The 20,846-nt window shown below is 38.7% G+C and overlaps 2 long non-coding RNA genes across 2 annotated transcripts; both read right to left on the bottom strand.

Moving 5' to 3' along the window:
- Window positions 1-3,236: 3,236 nt before the first annotated feature.
- Window positions 3,237-16,106, bottom strand: LOC107078200 (uncharacterized). Its single transcript, XR_001479166.2, has 3 exons — window positions 15,845-16,106; window positions 3,961-4,071; window positions 3,237-3,376 (listed from the first exon to the last, which is right to left on the bottom strand). It is a non-coding gene; the product is annotated as an uncharacterized lncRNA (long non-coding RNA).
- A 180-nt stretch (window positions 16,107-16,286) lies between these two features.
- LOC107078199 (uncharacterized) lies at window positions 16,287-20,053 on the bottom strand. Its single transcript, XR_001479165.2, has 3 exons — window positions 19,968-20,053; window positions 17,906-17,987; window positions 16,287-16,551 (listed from the first exon to the last, which is right to left on the bottom strand). It is a non-coding gene; the product is annotated as an uncharacterized lncRNA (long non-coding RNA).
- Between the last annotated feature and the right edge of the window lie 793 nt (window positions 20,054-20,846).

Here is a 20,846-nt window from a genome sequence, read left to right as displayed (position 1 = left end):
AACACATTTGAGGTCTGCTAAAATTATTCCAAGTTTGTTTGTGCATTGGCTGATGAGGGTAGCTGCCCTGAATTATCCCAAATGTTCCTTTATGTAAATATTATACAGAATTCATGATTCTGTTAGTTCAATTTGATTTTATTTTTTGCAACACTTATCATTATGTGTTTTACACAATTCATATTTTGCTAAGTCACTTTGGATAAAGATGTCATCTAAATAACAATAATAAGAAGAAATGTAATCACATTGATGGACAAAGTTTATCATTAAAAAAGAAAGTACTGTGCACATAGATAATCACTTTGACTTACAGGAGAATTGTTCATACATGGTCAGAACAATGATCTCCGATTCCTGACCTGTCGGTCTGTTTGTGCACCTTGGACTTACCCTGTGATTGTTCAGGATGCCTGCTTCCCAGATGACAAAACGTTAATCAGCACATCCTGTTTTCCTGATTGGCCCGTACACCTGCCAGGCAGCTGCAAACATGCTGCAGTCCGAGTTCCTTATCCATGAAACACCAGCAGTGGAAAAGTGCCCCCTATCGAAATACATATTATGAAACAGTCAAGATTAAATGGACATTTCCTCTTCTTCTGGTTCTGAATATGAGCAGGTTTTTTTGTGACTTTATTGCCAAACGAATGACCGCATTATAGTGTGTCTCTTCTTGCAACAGAACCCATTCAGTCATCTCATCTCATCTTAAATATGTAGCTCATTAGTGCTTTCTCTTCTGAAGTTTCTCTTTTATTTTGTGAAGGTCAATATGTTCTGGATCCACATTTTATGAATGGAATAACAAAATAAAATGGATGTTTATTTCAGAGATTGCTAGGTTTACAGTTATACAATCTGTGGATACTGTGTGTGCACAAAGAAAATCATAATCAAAACACAATTCATCACAATGGCATCACAATGCAATCATGCTGTTAAAGACCTTTCTCTGTTTACTTTTTTATACAGTTCCTGCTTTTGCAACAGTCTAATCAGTCCACATCCAGAAATTTCTGTTTAAGCATTCAATAAATTAACATAAAATGTGAATCTCTACATACAGTGGCATTTCTCAGATCATTCCACCTCTTGTGGGTTCAGCAATGTAATTTACTGACTGCACTATACTCCTGATCAACAGGATTTTCTTTTCACTAATAAATCTTGAGGAAGCTCATCATGAATTGTGAAATCAGGGAACTATGAAGAAACAGATGGTACTTAATGAAGCACTAAGTGATTTTAATGCAATTAACATTTAATCCTGGAAAATACCCCTTTTAGTGCTTCAATATTGTTTCAACAGGGACCCAAGGGAATAGTCTGCATCTCAGTTGTTTCACAGTGTCACACAATTACAAGACAAAGGTGGATAACCCTGTTCCCACAGCATTTTCGAGTCCGTAGAAAACAGCCTATGAGCAGTCACTAATGAGTGATACCACACCTCAGTGAAAGAGTGCAGCTGGAGACTGGTGAGACATAACACTGATACCCACAGGAGCCCAAACAGCACATGCAGGAAAGAAACTTTTTATACAAATTGGAGACACTGATAGAGTTGCAAAAACATCCTAATGTTTCCATCCATCCATCCATTTTCTAACCACTTGAACCAAACCATGGGTGCAAGCCAGGATACACCCTGAATCAGGGGCAGATAGACATGCAGTACACACTCACACCAAGGCCAGTTTTTCCAGAAGCTTATTATCCCACCTGTATATTTCTGGACTGCGGGAGAAACTGAGTACCTAGAGAAACCCCATGTGAACACGGGGAGGTCTTTTAAACTCAACCAAGGGCCCCAGTATTGTGAGGCAGCACTTCTAACTACTGTGCCGCCTGTTCTAATAATGTTCTAATCAGTCTAATTGCTAACAGTCCCAGCCCAGGGCAGCGTTATACACCCTGATAGCCGCCAGGAGGAAAGACCTGCGGAAACGTTCCCTTGAACACTGTAGCTGGAGCAGTCTGTTGCTAAATGTGCTCCGCTGCCCAGTAACAGTCCCATGAAACAGATGAGAGGTGTTGTTCATGATGGCTGTGAGCTTGGTCAGCATTCTCCTCTCAGCCACTACCTCCATGGGGTCAAGGCTCATCCCCAGCACAGTGCCAGCCTTCTTGATGAGTTTATTGAGCCTATTTGCATCTCTTGTCATGATGCTGCTGCCCTAGCACACCACAGCTTAGAAGATGGCCGCCGCCACCACTGATTCATAAAAAATGTGTAGCAGTGTTCCACACACACCAAAGGACCTGAGTCTCCTAAGAGTTGGCTCTGACCTTTCTTGTACAGGGAGTCAGTGTTACCAGACCACTCCAGCTTATCATCCAGGTGTACCCCTAAGTACTTGTAGGAATGTACGCCCTCTATGTCCTCACCCTGGATGGAAACAGGGCTCAGCGGAGACTTATTCCTTCAAAGTCAAATATAATTTCTTTGGTCTTGCTGGTGTTAAGCTGGAGATGGTTAAGATGACACCACTCCACAAAATTGGTAATCAAGCTCCTATATTCCTCCTCCCTCCCCTCTCTAATACACCCCACAATTGCAGAGTCAAAGGGGTTGTTAAAGATAAAGATAATTAAATGGGTCATCTTAACCCTTAGGAATTATAAACCAGAGGAGGCCATCAGCAAGTTTGGTAATTAGCAGTTAATTGACATTTAATCATCATTTACTGAATGGCTTCAACCACATGGTTGGGTAACTTGTTCCATATTCATTTAACCCTTTGAGTAAAGACATGCCTCCTATTCTCTCTTCTAAATGCACTTCCATGCACTGCAGTTTCCTCTTGTGTCCACTGGTGTGTGTATCGTTGTTCATGCACGCTGTACACTGTGCGTGCAAAACCTTGCACTTGTCTACTTTAAATGTCATCTTCAGGCGACAAAATATAATCTATTGATTCTTCAATATTAACTCTCCTCATATTTGGTATCAGCAGACTTCATTGCTTATACTTACTATACCAAAATATGGATCATTGATAGAAATTAGGAATAGCAGTGGTCCATGTACTGTACTTTTCCCTGTGGTATGCCAATAACTAACTAAAAAACTTTTTAAAAAACTCAGTTCTTCATGTCATGTGCTCTGTATGTGTCCAATACTGTTTTTGTGTGTTCATAGAATTCTAAAAAGATGATTAGGCAAGCGATAGGGACATTTCTTTATTTTTATTTGGTTAGTGTTCAATGGACACATACAGTACTGAAAATGATAGGGAGGGATTAGTTGTCCAGTGATTTTTCAGCTCTCAGAGACTGCAGCCTGTGGCCTCCATGTGCTGTGGCGAGTGAGGGACACACCTTTCGTCCAATTGCCCGTGACCACTGAATCTCCAGCACAGGCCTACATAGCCTGTGAGGTATAAAAAGACAATTTGGAAGGTAGGAAGTGTGCAATGATGCAGATTGGTGTTGAGACATGAAGAATACAATCAGCTAGTCCTGTGGGTATAACATAAGTATTTTAAAATTCTGATTAAAAACAAAAACAAAACACAAGACCTTTTACAGCATTAGGGCACAGACAGTGCTCAGTCTTTAAAAGCCATCACCATACAGTATATACATTACATACAGTACTTGTAACCATATACTGTATAAATCAGAACTGTAATAAAAACATGCATGTCCACATATTTTAAATCGCATTCAGGCAGAACCAGCTATCATGAATTCAGTTAAAATGTTTATATTTAAGACAACTCACAGGTTCAAAACACCAATGGCCTCCGGTGTGACTTAATGAAAGCACAGCAGTAGTTATTAAATTCTTCATACCAGTTAAGAACATAAAGGCCATAATAGCAGGCAGTGATGGAACAAATGCTTTAGATACTTAGATACACTGCTTTGCTTTCAGATACTCTTATAGTATCCATAATCCATTCAGTCAATTCTGGGATAGAGGGCACGTTTGTCAGCGTTGTTTATTGTTACCCATCACTTCTCCCTTGTTGTGCACTTTCCTGGACCCTGCTCATCTTCACAACAGGGTTTGAAAACCTCATTTCTTCTGCCCCACAGCAATGCCATTTCTATTCTCAGTGTCTAGAAAAAAGCATAAAACTGATAAATTCTTACAATCCATAAAAATGATTAAGGTGCCTATTTTTGCTAAATCAGTACATTTCCACAACTGTAGTTGATTTTCTATGTAAACCAAAACCATGCGATGTTCCATAAATATTTCCAGCTTGCAAATGCAGGAAATGAAAATTGTGATGGAAAAGAAAAGTTGAGAATTAATTCCCAGATCAGATATTGTACCAGCTATATTTCACTCTGATTATAATTTGGATGCTGGGGAGCATACCTGTGTGCAATTAAAATGGCTGATAATGGCTGATATAAACCAGGGCTGCAACAGCACATTATTACAATACATTGTAAATGTTTCCCTTCTGTAAAAACACACAATCAAAATCCGTACCGTTCAGAGTCCAGTGCAGTCCCCAAAAACAACAAAGATCTGTTCAAAGGCCTTACAAGAATGTTCATATTTGATCTTTATTTTACATTTTCATGGTGCACCGTTTCGGTCAATGTTTTGCTTAATCTTTCCCTCAAGACTGTGCCTTGTGATGAAGTGATTACAAAGTCATTATGTCCTTATGCAATTTAGCTAAATGGAATGATACTGACTAGTATCCTAATAAAAGAAAATGATTTTCAATTAAGTTGATTACTGGGATCACAAACAATTACCATTTTAGTTTGGGAACTGAAGATGCTGTTTACCGTGTGCTTATAGAAGGCTAGGGCTCATGCCTTATAAGATGTATTAAAATGATTCAGAAGTGTCTCAAAAATACTTTTGCCTCTTCCTCCTGGATATGCAATACCTATCTGAGGAATGCTAGTCAACAACAAAATAATTTACATCTGGGCCGAACAGTGCTCCTGTCTCAAAAAGATTAAATCTGTGTCTCCCACATGACTCAATCAGTAAAGGTGCTCTCTCTAAGTGCAGGGTGAGCCCTATGGCCCTGGTGTTACCAGTTTGAATGTGGGTCACCAATGATCTAGGACTGTGAATCTCCAGGAAGCAGAGAATAATTGGCAGACAGATAATCACGATGGACGGGGGTCTCTTGGTTTTCAATAAAAAACGGGCTTGCCTGGTGGCACGTGTTGGATTGTAGCATCATGGGTGAAAGACGCTCCAGCAATTTAGAAGTTAAAAGATGAATAGCTATGACAGGTCAGTATGTTGGGAGTGTGTGCCTGCAGGTACTCATTCTCCCCATGAAGCATAGTCTTTGAAAATGGAAGCCGAATCTTACACAACTGCCCATTCCAAACTTGGTGGGTGTGAGATTACTGATCAGCACGTTGAGTCAGAAAAGCTTTGAGGTAAGTCCTGGAAGCTGCTATTTTTCTGCTGGCTGTGGCCACATCATTGGCGCACACATTGGCTGCCAGTGTTGGGGTGAGGGGATCTGGCAGATGCGTTCTCTGTTTTATCAAACACAATGGGCTCCTGTCACCAGGACGACTGACCATGGTTAGAATGAGCTACATCGAATCCTACACCTGACAGAAAAGCTTTGCTGTTTTCAGTCCTGTATCACAGCGTGAAAAGGTCATAGCGTAAAAGATGTTCATCACATAAGATATATTTTTTTAAGTTGTGTTCATCTTTTGTCGCTGGTATGTGAGTTCCCTGATTTGAAATGTAATCTGATTTGCATATTCAGTGCTGTGGAAATGTTGTTCTTGTCTTTTGCCAACTTGTGCCATTACCAGTGAAACATGTTATAAGCTCCTGGTGATAATTACCTGAACTGCAACCATGTGGCATTCTTAGTAATTTCATTTTTTATGTGAGGCAGTGCCCTTCTCTGCATTGCCACTCCTGTGAAGGACTTACTATTGAATGTATTTGGCCAAAACTAAAGCATCATCCTTAACTCTCTGGCACAGTGAAAAACTCACCTGACCTCACCAAAGAAAGCAATCGGGTGTAACCATATGACATCGCCTCTGCTTAAGGTGTTATTGACTATCAGTATACTATTGAATATCATTAAGACATCTTTAATTTTTTATTAAAAATTTGAATTGGAATTTATGTTTTCTTATATACCCACCCAGTTTGGAATTGTTCTTTTTTAATGGAAACAAAAAAAATAGGTAGTTTACCTTGTGACAGATTCATTGCATTGCCGTACATGAGAGTTGGAGGACAAGGGTGTCTTTCATTGATGAAACCAGTACAATGAACTACAGCCTCACAAAGTTCTTTAAAGGAGTCCTCGTTCTGCAAACCGCAGACAGAACTCTGCCCTGTTAATACCCACAATACCCTTGGTGGTCCTGTTACATTGCTGCGACCCTCTTTCAGCTGTGTTCCACCAGATGGTTCTAGGCCACAGCTAGCTAGAGACATGGTCCAAGCTTGAATCAGCAACACCTGGACCATTAGACTGAATGAGTGCTCATTATCATGATTCAGTTCTCAATCACGACAGTGCTCGTGTTAAACAGTTAAGGAAAAGCAGTTCCACCTATTGGTAATTCTCCCACTGCCATTCACATGCCTGTGATTCTGTCTGTGCATCCTGTGAATGTGGTTCAATTCAGTTTATTGTCATATGCACAAGTGCAATGAAATGCGTATTTGTGTGTATGCTCCAATACAAAGCACACAAATACGTTACAAAAATACCAAAAACTTGAACACAGAACAGCAGCAGCAACAACAGCAAGTTAAATAACATACAGTACATCTTAGGAAAAAAAAACACATCAGTGTGAGCAAGTGGTGGGGGTAGAGTTCAGTAATCTGACAGCTTGTGAGAAGAAACTGTCTCTGAACCTGGACATACAGTACTGTATGTGCCCTTATGCTACTATAATGCTTACCAGAGGGAAGGGGGGAGAAAAATGAGAAACCAGGATGACTGGTATCCTTAGCGATCCTTCCAGCCCTCCTGAGACAGTGAGTTGTAAAAATGTCTGAAATAAAGGGGAGCTGTACTGCAGTGATGGACTGGGCTGATCTGATCACCCCCTGTAATGCCTTCCAGTCAGACAACGAGCTGCTGCCAAACCCCACTGTAATACCACATGAGAGCACAGTCTCAAAAGCGCACCTGTAAAATGTGGTAAGGACAGTTGAAGACAGACCAGTCCCACTTACTCAAACACATTTTTCCCATACATCAGAAGACTGGCATTCTTTCATGATCTAATGAATGTTTACAGAATGGGAAAAATAAGTCATTCTTGATACACCCACAGAATGTAAAAATAGGAAAAACCACATCTTCACTCTTTCTAGCCTACATTATATTCCTCCCTTTCATCCTAAAATATTTCTGAAAAACACTGTCAGGCCTAGTCATGGGAGCACTGCTAATTCCTGAACCCTACTGTCCCACTAAGCTCCTGATGTGCCTTTGTTTGTATTTCAGGTGAAGCTGATTAATTCCCCACACCTGTGTGACATTCTGAAATGCTGCCCTTCTAAAATTGTTTAAAGACCCAAGCATACAGAACCTACCTCAGAGCAGCAGGCTGTCCAAAATCATCTTTGAAAACCTTTCTAAATGTTGGGTGACAGTGCCATGGTTAAAGAATGTCAGAGGTAATGTCCTCCGGTGAAACTATGAGGGGAGATATTGTCAGGCTGTGGAACAGGCACAGTGTCAGCCTAAACAGACGGAGCACAAAAGCCTGGGGTGACCCCTAGCTGGGTGTTAAGGCTGAGAGGGTTAGGAAAACAGCCTTAACACTTCCTTTTGCTGAAAAGGCCTTGAAGCATGATAAGGCATACAGTTGGGACACAGGTTTGACATAAACCAAGGCTGAGAGTTTTTCACATCATTCAGTATTACAGTATTTTCTTTCAAAAAACCAAATTACTACTTTATTTCAGAAACGGATAACCTCACAGATACCAGATACAATATAGTAAAAATGTAGTAGCCTGATAATGAACATTTAACAATGCAGATCAGATAGTGTGTCACAGTACTAAAACAGGCTATAAAGTACAGTAGAATTAGTGTGTAGGCTTGGTTCTCAGCTGCTTTATAGAACTGTATGTCAACTGTACCATGATATACAGTAGGTACCAGACCAAACCAAATTTTGCTTAACACACACACAAAAACACGCACACATTCACATTAGGGCCAGTTTCCCAGAAGTCAATTCACCTCCCAGTATGTCTTTGGACTGTGGGAAGAAACCAGAGCACCCGGAGGAAACCCTTGTGAACACGGGGAGAACATGCAAACTCTACAGAGACCGAGTTTGCCCCAGAAATTAAACCCAGGGCCTCAGCTCTGTAAGGAAACAAGGCTGATGTCTGCATTACTGTACAACCCTTGCAAATACTGTACATATCTTTAAAATATCTTTAAAACATATTATGTTTTTATTCTGTATCTTTAAAACTTCTGACACAGGATTTTTATACAGTATACGTGTGTGGTAATGGACTTTAACATACTGTAGCATAATGAGAACATTTGTTCAGAAACCTAATTCTACGTCATTTTAAATCAGAAGCTGAGGCAATGTAATGGTCATGTGCTATAGTAGTGATCACTACAGGTATTTAAGCCTACCACAGCATCTAGCTATTTCAAATTTGCTAGAACCCATTTGCCTGCACCGACTGTTGGGACCACCCACAGACCAGCGCGACACAGATTCATTTTTAGTCCTCCGGCTGTTGTTTGCATTTAACGAAACCTTTTAAGCTTTTCATTTTTAAATGAAGGTATCCACAACAAAAACATACACACAAAAAATAATAACTTAGCACTATACTGTAGTCCTCAGCCAACAGAAGAGCAGGAGAAAAGAGAAAAGTTAGGGCCCATTCTTTGCAGGCCAAAAAAATGTAAAACAGCACCACTTTTCACAAATCGGCCCAGTCCAATCATCTAGGCACGCTTCCTGCTTCCACATCAAAGATGAAACACTCATAGTCCTTCAGTAGTCTCTAACCTCCTCTTCAGTCCCCACAGTCCAATTCTACGTCTTCCATCATATTTCCTCTGTCCTGGCTGTAAGCCACAGTACAGGGCAAGGGAAAAAAGAGAGCGCCTGGGCCTGACATCCACTGGCGAAAGCTTAAACATCCTCTTTCTGGCCACATCTCCGAGTCTGGAATGAGGGACGGGAGTGTCTGGGTGATCCCAGCAGGAAAGGCAGACATAAACAAGTGGGGGATGTTATATCAGCACACGGTGTAGGGTTTGCAGTTCTGATGTTGCCATCTTAATGTTTTGACACCGTGTTACGGCATTAGTGAGTGTTGATGGCTCACAGCCGTTTTGTTCGGAAGGTCTGAAATATGGTAAATAAAGGGCAGATGTGTGCCGAACCCTCTCTGTCTTTTTGCAGTTTAACATTGCCGACAAAGATGGAACATTTACTCTCACTGCCTCCCTCTTTCCCGGTTACCTGTGCAGCTGGCTGCACACAGGTGACCAGGCGTCACGGAGTGTCTCTCCTTCATTTCTCTCTTCTCTCTAACCCTCTCTGCCCCTCTGTTCCAGGTCCAGTCTCACCCTGCTCAGTACCCCCACACTTCTGATGTGTTGCCTGTGACTGTCTGGTAATTAACGGGTGTCTAGACAAACAGTGTGTCGTTCAATCTGTGATGATTGTCATCTGCTGTAGGGCAGGCGAATCTTAAAGAGAGAAGGAAACAGATATAATTATATGCAAAAACTCAAGGAAACGTAACCCCCTAAACCACAACCTTACGCCAACCCAACCACCCCCCCCCCCCCCCCCCCACGCTTCAGGCAATTCCTTGACATTAGTAGTTCCCTCTGAGTGCTTATTTATCTGTGTGATTGATTTTAATGTTTGAGGACCACAGGGGCAATGATCTCTTCACAGGTGCACCACGTTTCAATGTATTAGCCAAGAAATAGACCAGCTTCCACAAAGAGCCAAGTGAAAAAAGCAGTAGACTCATAGAGTATACTTCAGTGTCAGCTAAGAAGTGCACTTAGTGTTTGCAGTAAAACACATTTGACTTTTGTTGCAATTACAAAAAAAATGGAGGCAACCAAAAGATGAATACCTCTTGGTACCGTGGCGTCTTTTAAACACTATTTTCCTCGGTATTATTATATAATTTCTCTCTATTATTTCTGCGTTAGCTCTATCTCCAAAAGATACAGATGAATAACTTTATAATAAACCACAGTAACACAATCTTGTATAATGCAGTCATGTAATCCAGAAAATGATCTACTGTACCTGGTGAAAACATTCTACATTAAGGACGCAGCTCGCTCCTTTGTGCTCCTTTGCACTATTAATTAGTGTAGTAAACATTTACCCTCTTGTAATAACCATGATTCTCATGGTCAAATGGCCAAATCTTCTTCAAAAGGCAAGAGTTAAGGTTCTGTACCAAGTGTATATATACAGTACTGTGAAAGTGTGGTAAAGTGACACAAAATTATCCAATTTTCATTTCCTTTTTTTTGCATTGGATCCAGAAATATCTGAAAGTATATTTCTAAATCTAAAAGTAACTGAACTCTTCTTGTTCGTTGACATATTTTTATCAATTCCATTCTTCATTCGTATTTTTTGTCCTAGAGTACATATTTTAAAATGCAAAGCACTTTTGAAACATGAAAACAAAAGCTTTCAAATATATATAATGTGGCTCAGTAACTGCTCTAAGAAATTGAACTGTTTTGGATCGATAACAGATTTTTTGAAAATAGCATTGAACACACCATTGGTCTAAGTTTTATAAATCCAGTACAGAGCGATAATTTACTGACAAATCTATTTGTTTTCAGGGAATTTTCTAAATCTAAATTTGTTGTTTCCTTTTGGTATAAAATTATCTTCAATTAGAGATCAGGCCTTGTGCTATCACTGCTGCCTTTATCGGAAATAAGATCTCCTCGGAGAAGTGGAAAAAGGAGATGGGATTTTTCTTCTAAGCATCCAAACATTTGAAATTCACTCCCTGCTTGATTACAGGAAAAGTTTGGAATAATATCAAAACTAATATCTGATTAAAACACTACGCAAACGTTTTTGAAGTAAACTTGAGGTTTCAGTTGGGAGACTGAAAATGTGAAAATTTAGCTCTGTGATTGCATCTTTGATATAAAAACCTGAATCACCCCAAATTTCCTTCACTTAAACTGATAATTCTTGGCACCTCCCATCATCTAAGTAAAGCCAGTGCAGTAACCCTATCTGTGGATGTTCTGTACTGTAGCTGAATTTCAATCAAAACCAAAGAATTTAGGGGTGATATTTGATCCTGGCTTGACTTTTGACTTTCTTATGTGCAGAATATTATAAAAACTTCATCTCAGAAATATTGCCAGACTATGTTGTCTGACTCTCACAGAAAAGCTGGTCAACACATCTGTCTTTTCCAGAATTTCTAGAAGCATTGAATATCTAGTTCAAACAGTGGTCCAAGAAGATTTAGTGAAGAAATTATAGTTTCTGCTTTTCCACTTGTAGTCCCCGCAAGAAATGTGTCCATTAAAATGTGTCATTAAAAGAGGCCTTCAGGCTCGACTAATGACGAGGAGAATACGGTACGATACTCAGAGATTGAAGTGGAAACATAAACAAGGGCCACCGTACATTTTCACCTTGCGTCTGTGCATTCAGAAACCTCAGCCAGGCACATTGTCCAATTTAATCCTGTGCAACCAGTAACATCTTCTAGAAGATGGTGATGATTCTCAGGTTGCTGCGATTATCAGCCAATGTGAGTATGCAAGGAAAGAGAAGAGAAAGGAAAGAGAAAGTTTAAGTTGCCTAAGAGGATGAGCACATTTAAACATTCATGAAATTCTGAAAAGGACAGTTTAATCTACAATACGGACAGCACAGGAGGACAGAGTAGTTGGTCTGATACAAGGGACAGCGATTGATCCATTAATAAATTTTTAGTTGCTGTTCAGTCAACATATCGCTCCAAGGTTACAGTGCTCATAGTATTTGAAGGTTTCTGGAATGGCATAGAAGTAGGAGGATTAAAGTACTGGATCACTTGCCTAATTTGCATTTTTATTACTTCTAACCAGCAAGTTGCTAAGGTATTAGGAATTGAGGTAAAATTATGAAACTGTTTAAGAAATATTCTGAGTAAGGTTTTGTACTGCTCTGAGATGTAATATCAATGTCTAGGCTCTTCAAGATATTGTTATCCTGATAACTTGTCTTTTTTTCTGTGTTTTTGCCTGTTCTTATTTCTCTTTCTCTGTAATGTAATATATATAGTTTGGCATTTTGAATGTTAATAAAATGAGAAATAAAAGCTAAATGAGCAGAAGTTTCTGACTAGCACAGGAAATTATTAATATAGTTTCTTACAGGAGACATAATTGTAATTGAAACAAAACAGTGGTATAATGACAACAGGGCAAAATTCTAAATAGTCTTTTTGGTGCAAGGAGTTGCCATTTTATTTTCACCAACTGTAGCATTAAGCTTGAAAGTGTTGCTGTTTCAGAGTTTATACCTTAATGAGTAGCAGGAACTCCACGTTTCCCAAAGATGGCAGGGAATTATCTTTTTCAAATACTGTATGATGTTTCAGATCAGTGTGCATGTGACCAAACAGTTTAATTAGGTGAAGATTTTAATTGTATTGTGGATGGGCATCTTGACAGAAACAGCTCAGAACCTCAACTTACTGTACGTCAATTAGAGAGCTGGTGTCAATTTTGTCCACTTATGATTTAGTGGATGTGTGGAGGTTAATTCACAACATCCATGCATTTTCTAACCACTTCATTCATCTCAGCATGTGTGAAATTCTCAGACCAAGGTGTACGATTGTGAGATATGGTTCCAATAAGTGAGCTATGGAATTATGTACCATTGCAGCTGCTGGCTGGTGAATGATCTTGTGGTGTATTACTATGAAAGATTAATTCAGTATGGATTTTTGTGTGTGTTGTTGACGTTCATTTATTTGGCCAGGCAGCACTTGTTTAAACAAAGGTTTAAATAGACAAATTAATAAACGGTGTTCTTACTGGTGAAGTTGTTGTGACCTTTAAAGTAGTGATATTGTTTTCTTGTAATTAACTGCTTCACCAGCTGGATGCTTTAAAAATTTTGGGGGGTGTGACGCATGAGGTAAAGGATTAAACATTAAAAAACGATTATTTTCATTTTTTTCTTTGTATGTTACTACAGTATATGTTTGTATTTTTCTATTCTTTTTTTTGTATATATGTACCATAAGCTGCTTAATTGCTATTGGAAAATGTAATGTATTATTGTTTAACTTAACTGTTTACTAAAGGTTGTTATAAACCCTATCTGTCTATGTAATCATTAGAGAAATCATGTCACTGTTTAATTTCAATTTAAATTCACAAAAATGAAAATGCAGAAATAACACAGAGGCAACAGAATAGTACAGCCAGATCCCCAGGGGAGAAAATTGTGATAATTTCCATTAAGGATACGGCTGCTGGGTGCTGTAAATGCCATATGCATCACAACACATTATCCATATCCAGGTGACTGTGTCATTTAACCTTGTGAATAAACCAGTGTGTATAATTAATGGCAAGCACAGGACTGAGACCCCTGTATTGAGCTCATCAGGATTCTCATCAGCTAAGTGGTATTTGAAAATGACTCAACCTGTTTTAATTAATAAAGTTCTGGTTGGCTTATATCAGCTCTTAATCTGTCTGCCTGTTTAAGTCAGTGGCTAATCATGCACATCATGAAAAGAGTACAACTGTAGGGAAAGAGGTGGAGGGGCCATTACCAATGCTCATAATTTTGGTTTCATGTACTTTTCATTACTGACCAGTTCATATACAGTACAGTAGTGATCTAGCCCTTTGGCAGATGAGCATTATTTCATATAACAAAATATTTTTTTTAAAAACCATATAATTCAAATATAAAACCTATGAATAAACTCTGCACAGGGGACTGTCTACATAAATCTCTCCCCTTCTTTTATCTTAAGGCCATGATACAATAATTTTATTTTGATTCTCCTATTATGTGTGATTGATTTGAACTTACAGCTTTACTCTCTAAACTGTAGTAAGGAAAATATTATAACCCCAAATTTAAAATGTTACTCATGTCCATACGTGTACTGAAAAATGCATATCAAGTCCTTTGTGTGTATGTTTTACAATGCAAAATGCAAATCATTAAATATTAACACTATTATTAACCAGTTTTATAACTAATATTTTTATTAGATCTCCATGTAAAGAATACATTGCTGAAGAATTGTTTATTTTCTTATTTAAGTTTTTACATTGTGATTGTTTTCAACATTTGCCATATGAACTTTCCATAATCATAAATGATCGAGTTATATTTATATTTTGTTTTTCCTACTGAGTCACCTTGATTTGCCATTTAAACGAAAACAGCATAGAACATCAGGGATATCCAAATGGCCGTTCAGATCAGACTCTGAAATACTGAATAATAAAGCTCAGGACTGAGACCTAACACTCTTAATGCATGTGAAAGAATGCCAATGGTACAAAGAAGAAAACAACTAATGCTATTGAAATGATTGTTTTTTCTGGATTAGAAATATGTTCTTTAATCACATTTTAAAAAAGCAACAAATCATACAGGAGCTATCTAATAAATTGTGACAAACTTTTGCAAAGTTTACAGACTCTGAGGCTAAATGCTTTGGCAGATGTGGGGAAGAACTGAACAGACTTACAAACTCAATCACTTTCAGATGCAGGGTAGTCAGCCAGACTTTTAGATACAGGAGAACAAGGCCACCAAAATCATTAAACCTCCAAATTAGTCCTTAGCTGTTCAAGAATGCTGTGCAAGGATACTAATCAAGGGTAGTGTGTTCCTTACTCTTGTCTCATGTTTTTTTTTTTTTATGCTGAACCTTTGGCAGACCCTCTTGGTACAACATGCACCAGGGATGTAACACAAATAGAAAAGCTAGAGAAAACGAATATTGAGTAGTCTAATTCCAGCAAGGGCAGCACAGTACAGTGGCTTGGTGTTTTGCATTTCTGCCTCCCAGCATTAGGGCCCTGGGTTGCTGTCTGCACAGAACTTGTACAGTATGTTCTCTCCATGTCGATGTGGGTTTCCTCCTGGTGCTCCAGATTCCTCCCATAGTCCAAAGACATGCTAATTGTAAGTAAGTTAAGAAGGGAGAAGCTTTAACCAAGCATCAGCTTATTTCATTCCCGAGACACATATTCCTAATGATACCAAAGATAAAAAATGCATAACTTTAAAGTTACCAAAATATAATGATCTTTGTATCCTCAGTCTATGGCTTAATCACTATTATACTTAGTGCTACCTTTATGAAGATGTCAGAAACACCTGAGAACTCAGAAAGGTGCACAAGCAGAGAACTCAAGACTAGTCAGCAAAACTAGGATTCAGACCGCAGCATCAGTCTGAGAAAAGAGCCCTGAATAATGTGCAGGCAGATCTTAAATAGCCTGATTCACCTGCAATGGAAGTGGTTGCAAATTGTGCACAGGTGGAAGAGGCTTCCGGTCTGATTGTATAACCATGACAACCATCTGACTGAGGTGTGGTGAGACTCCTCTGGCACTCCATGGTGTAGTAATGTTAATTCGGGTTATGGCACAAACATGACAGTGCAAGTGTGACCTTATTTAAGAATATTATTCACAATGTTGTGTTTCAGTACCAGCATCCCGCCACCAGAGGGCACCTATACAGTTATGGCCTACTTCATCCACTCTGGGGAGGCATAGGCTAACCACAACCTCGTTAACCTATGACCGCACCTCCCCTTCAGCCTACTTAAACCCTGCTGTCTGTTTCTACCTTGCTCAGTATTGGGTTGTACCTGTTGAGTTACTGCACACATCAGGGCCTCCTGGGAACCTGCTCTTGACTGCTTCTTGGTTTATGGACTTTAGGATTGCCTCCTCTTTGATCCTGATTCCTGATTCCTGATTCCTGATTCCTGATTCCTGATTCCTGATTCCTGATTCCTGATTCCTGATTCCTGATTCCTGATTCCTGATTCCTGATTCCTGATTCCTGATTCCTGATTCCTGATTCCTGATTCCTGGATCCTGATTCCTGATTCCTGGATCCTGGATCCTGTGTTGGGTATTGAAGGTTTGTCTCTCTTTTGGCTTTTGGGCCTTTATACTTATCCTTTTGATAATTAATTTGGATATTTCTAATCACCTAGTTTATGGCTTCCTTGTTATCTTGTTAACTGTGCAGGGTTCATCCTTTTTCTAAATTACTGGAATCCAGTGTAACATGTTGGTCAGGATCTTACAAATAAGATGTTACTGCTCTGGAATAGCCCAGAGAAGAGCAGCCAGATACATTCTTGGAATTAAGAGTATGTCCTGGGCTGGCACTCTTAGTGGGCTGACAGACTAAAGTGACTGAGTCTTTTTAGTCTTCAATGGAGAACATTACTGATTCAAATATTTAAAATCCTTAGGGTTGTTGATGCACTTAATCCAGTGAACTTGAAACTGTGAAACAAGACCCAGGAGATGTCTGGAAACTAAATGGAAGTGAAAATAAAACCTGGAAAAGGAGATGGTAAGAACAGGTTTGTTTAAGTATGGAACATGCTACCCAGTCATGATGTTGAAACTGATGCTTATCTTTGTCAAGAAATGGTAGATCAATTGGATGTTAGCTAACAAACTCTCCTTTGTAATCTTTTACAATCTTTTATAAAATGATTCATAACTAAATTTTTTTTTTGAAGCAGCAAGACTCTATCAAATAAATATAAAGGGTGCAGCAAAGTAGTTTTATTTAAACATCAAGCTAGAATTTGAATGTCTCATTCCTTTTTGTATGCCTTCATGTTCAAAATCAGCATTTTTGAAAGTCTTGCATTACAAATTACATGGTGATTCTGTTGTAGAAGCTAAAAAATACTGGCTTACATGGATAGTTAGATTTGTAGCTTTAATTTCCAGTGACCTGGCCAATTAAAATGCCAATTATCCTTCCTTCAGAACAAGGAATTTCAGTTGTGCAGGTCTGTTTGTCTGCATGATGTGATACTTTATTGATCATTTGCCACAAGTTTTATTTTGTCTGTACCATGGTTAATTGCCAAGTGAATTTGTGGTCCAGCACACCTGTGAAGCTACAGCTAGAAGAAAAGGGAATGGTAAATGTTACTAAATCAAAGACAAATGCAGAATGACATTAGTTCAGCATTTGTCCACTACAGTTGTCGCACTGAGCCACAGTTTGCCGGGAGCACTGGTTATTCTACAATTGCAAGGCCAGTATACAATACAATCTTAGTTCATGGTAGAAAATATATTTTGGTCAGTGGAGTAAACAAATTTCAAACTTTGTGTTGGTGAATAATACTTTAATGTAGGTTCACTGTCACTAATTTTGTTGGCTCCTTTATTGCCCTGCCTTGTACCAAGCATTTCCTGACAGGGAGCCATTATAACATCCACACCCTCTCCTCTTGGTGACAAGGAATTATTATTTTAATAATGATGCCCTGAGATAACTAGTAAATGAATGCCACCACCAGCAAACACCAGAGCTGTTTTTCACTTCAGCCTTGCTTTTCTTTTGTACACACTACTGCATGTTATCTTGCACCTTTTCATTGGAAATTGTAATCCAATTGTAAAGATCCAAGTGATTTTAATTACTGAGGTGTAGGATAATGAAATGTACTTTTTTTAAACAAATTGCTAATTCATTTTTTATACTGTGTATATGTACTAAAAGTATATGCTATGTTTGGAGTTTAATTATTCTAGTATAATTCTATTCTCATTTTTTTTGTCCCTGTATATAAATGGGGAAAGCTGAATTTCTCTCTGCCTCATGTACTGCTGCTTGAACTGGATTCATCTTGTCTCTTGCTCCCTGCCCACCGCTGATTAGTACACACCTGTTAACCATTAAAGAACAACAAACCCAGGTGAGACTGTACTTCTCTCCTGTTCCTCCTCCTTCCTCACTCACGGACATGGCTGGGAAAATAAGGGACAATTTCTGCATGAATAGTTATTCTGTATACATGTTCACACAATAGCTGTGAAAAATGTGCATTTCCAACTTCATGTAAGATTCAGATTATGCAAAGATTTGCTGAACTGAACTATTATGTAACCAGAGGAGTGCATCTATCCTTGTAAGATAGACTGAGGTCCCCTATCAGATAAAGGCTAGAAAGACAAGGTTATGCAGTGGAGCATGTTGACTTGACATAATGTTACTTTGGTAATTAACAGATGGGTTGATGGCTGATCTAACTATCCAAAATGGGTTCTACAAATAATGTGAGCTTGAATAAGTTTAATTGGTATGTCTTGAATGTCTTCAAAGAATTGTTCTGGAAGCTAAATTCCTTAACCTGAAGCTTCTTATTGCCTTTAATGTGTTGAATCTGATTGCAATGATTCTGTGATCTCAAAAGTGCCACCTTTGTCTCATCTGAGTTTGACTGACAGGTAGCACAGCAAGCAGATGGGTAAATTTGGGAGTAAGTAATGACTTAAGTAAAGATCAAAGATGTTCACAAATATTTGTGAACTGGATTCAGATATTTGAATCCTGCAACCAAACTTTGTCCAGTATAATTTCCCTATGGGATTTCATCAATTTCCCTACGGGATTAATAAAGTATTATCTATAACTGCCAGTAATAGCTTGATTACTATAATTAGAATTGAAACTCAGTTTGTTATTAAGATTCTTAATTCACTTACAGTATATGGCCCTTTTCTGTAGGATGTTGGTGAAAAGAGAAATTCTGTATGATGTTCTATGGTCTCTTTTTGGTATGAATTATTGAGCAAGTGTTTCTATGTGAAGCAGAGCACGAACAGCAAGTTGTTCTTTCGAGGTGTCGGTGTTTGAATATGAAAGAAATGATCAGGATCAGTGCTGCAAGCAGTCTGCTAGTAATGATAAAGAGAAGTCAGGGTGTCCCTCTGAGTGTAAGAACCATACAAAATATGCCCTAAGGGTTTGTCTTTCATTACTTGGCTCCCAGAATCGAAATTAAGGCTCTCGATATAGCGTATTCAGCATACATTGGCACTTTCCAACATTATCATGCTTGCTGAATTATAATGGTAATGTAATACAATTTCCTTTATTAGCCCTGCTTGTGATCATCTCTTGTTCTTAAAGCAAGCTTTCTTTATACATAACCTGTAGGTTGGTGGAATAAGAGTATCTGCAAATCGCAGCATATTGTCAAAATGATTATTTCTAGTGTCCACAACATGAAAATCCCTCATCAAGGTTTCAAGCAATGAGCACTAACAAGTAGAAGCTGACATTACTAAGGTGCAGTATATCACTCTCACAGAAAAGCTCTATGAAACTTTGCTGTTCTAATTTCTAATTCAGATTTTATTGCCCTGAACAGGAAATTGTAGAAGCTGGAGCCTTATCACAATAAGGGAGTTGCCATGTTTACAAAGATCTTTAACTGCAAATGTGAAGTCGTGATAAGAATATTTTAAACAAAGCTAGAAATTCTCTCCAAAACAATAAGTTATACTTTATGGAAGTGCATTTAAAGCTGAGAACCGAGGGAACTTCTTTGTAGGTATAGGGAGTACAGAACAAGCTGCCCAACTAGGTTTCCCAAAACACTAGTGGAAACTATAGGAGTAATTAATTTAGACAACAATGCTTCTTTAATCAGAGTACTGTGGGCATAAAGAACCAGCTCCCTCTAGAAGATCAAGTTCCTTTTAAGAAATACTGTCAATAAATGAATTACTTGGATTACTAGAAGCCAGACAAACTGCAGACTGGCCCCCTAGTGTTTATTACTGTTGTGAAATCACTTGGATGCTCTGGCTCGGTTTTTCTTGTATGGGACAGCCTGGAATCTATAAAAGTTTGCTTTTGCCAGTTTGCTGTGTGAAATGGCTCTAAAGGCTGCATTTTGCATCTATTCTGTATCCTTCCATGAGCATCGGTTAAAGCCTTACATTAAGAACGGCAAAGCAGAACATGCTGTTCCTTTGTGGAGACAGTTGTAGAATTCCCCATTACAAGGCAACTCCTGATCATTTCTAATAAAGCAGAGCAAAAAGAATCATGATTCAGTTACAAGACTGAAGGTCATTGTTACATACGTGCTGTTCTCACTCCAATATGGTCCTAGAATGCTTAAATACTTTACACATTCTGATAGGTCTTGTTCCTGTAGCCTGGATTATTGAAGTGATTGAACTACTTACTGTATAGATCACAACTGCTAAATGTCAAGCCAGCATGGAAAACCATTTGACCTGCCTGAAAGGTATTTAATGTCTGGAAACCTGAGTTGAAATCAGACTTGGGTTATGAGTGCAAGGTGTTTGGCAACTGTCACACAGAGGCTTCAGGCTCTGGCTGCAGGGCCTTTCATGTTCCAGTTTAGACATCACAAAGTTTTGTTTTTTTTGGATGCTTTTGCTTGAAACATCCAGGGCTTCCAAGAATAAGATGTAGGGGATTGTTGATTTTTAGATCATGGCTGGTTCGATTCTGACTGTTTTTCCCTGAAGATATTTAAGCATAAAAAGTGGTGTGATGAGTTTTTTATTCAGCAGTTTTAGATACTGAATTTTCACTTTGGGAAGCCATGTTCATGCATTGACAGCAGGGATTTTATTACCCTCTATATGATAACAAGGAAAATGTGGGGGGAACACAGATGAGCTAAGAAATGGAAATTGAGTCTTTCCTTATTGCCGTCATACAGTGTGTGCGCTGTCTGATTCTTCCATGCTGTTAGTACTTTCCATGCTAACCTGACAATCTGAATAAATTCTATTCAGGTTTGATGTTTCTAAACCTTTAACATGATTATTCAGATTTGAACC

Source organism: Lepisosteus oculatus, chromosome 6, assembly GCF_040954835.1.
Source record: "Lepisosteus oculatus isolate fLepOcu1 chromosome 6, fLepOcu1.hap2, whole genome shotgun sequence".
Lineage (NCBI taxonomy): Eukaryota > Metazoa > Chordata > Actinopteri > Semionotiformes > Lepisosteidae > Lepisosteus > Lepisosteus oculatus.
This window is presented reverse-complemented; position numbering and strand designations above follow the sequence as displayed.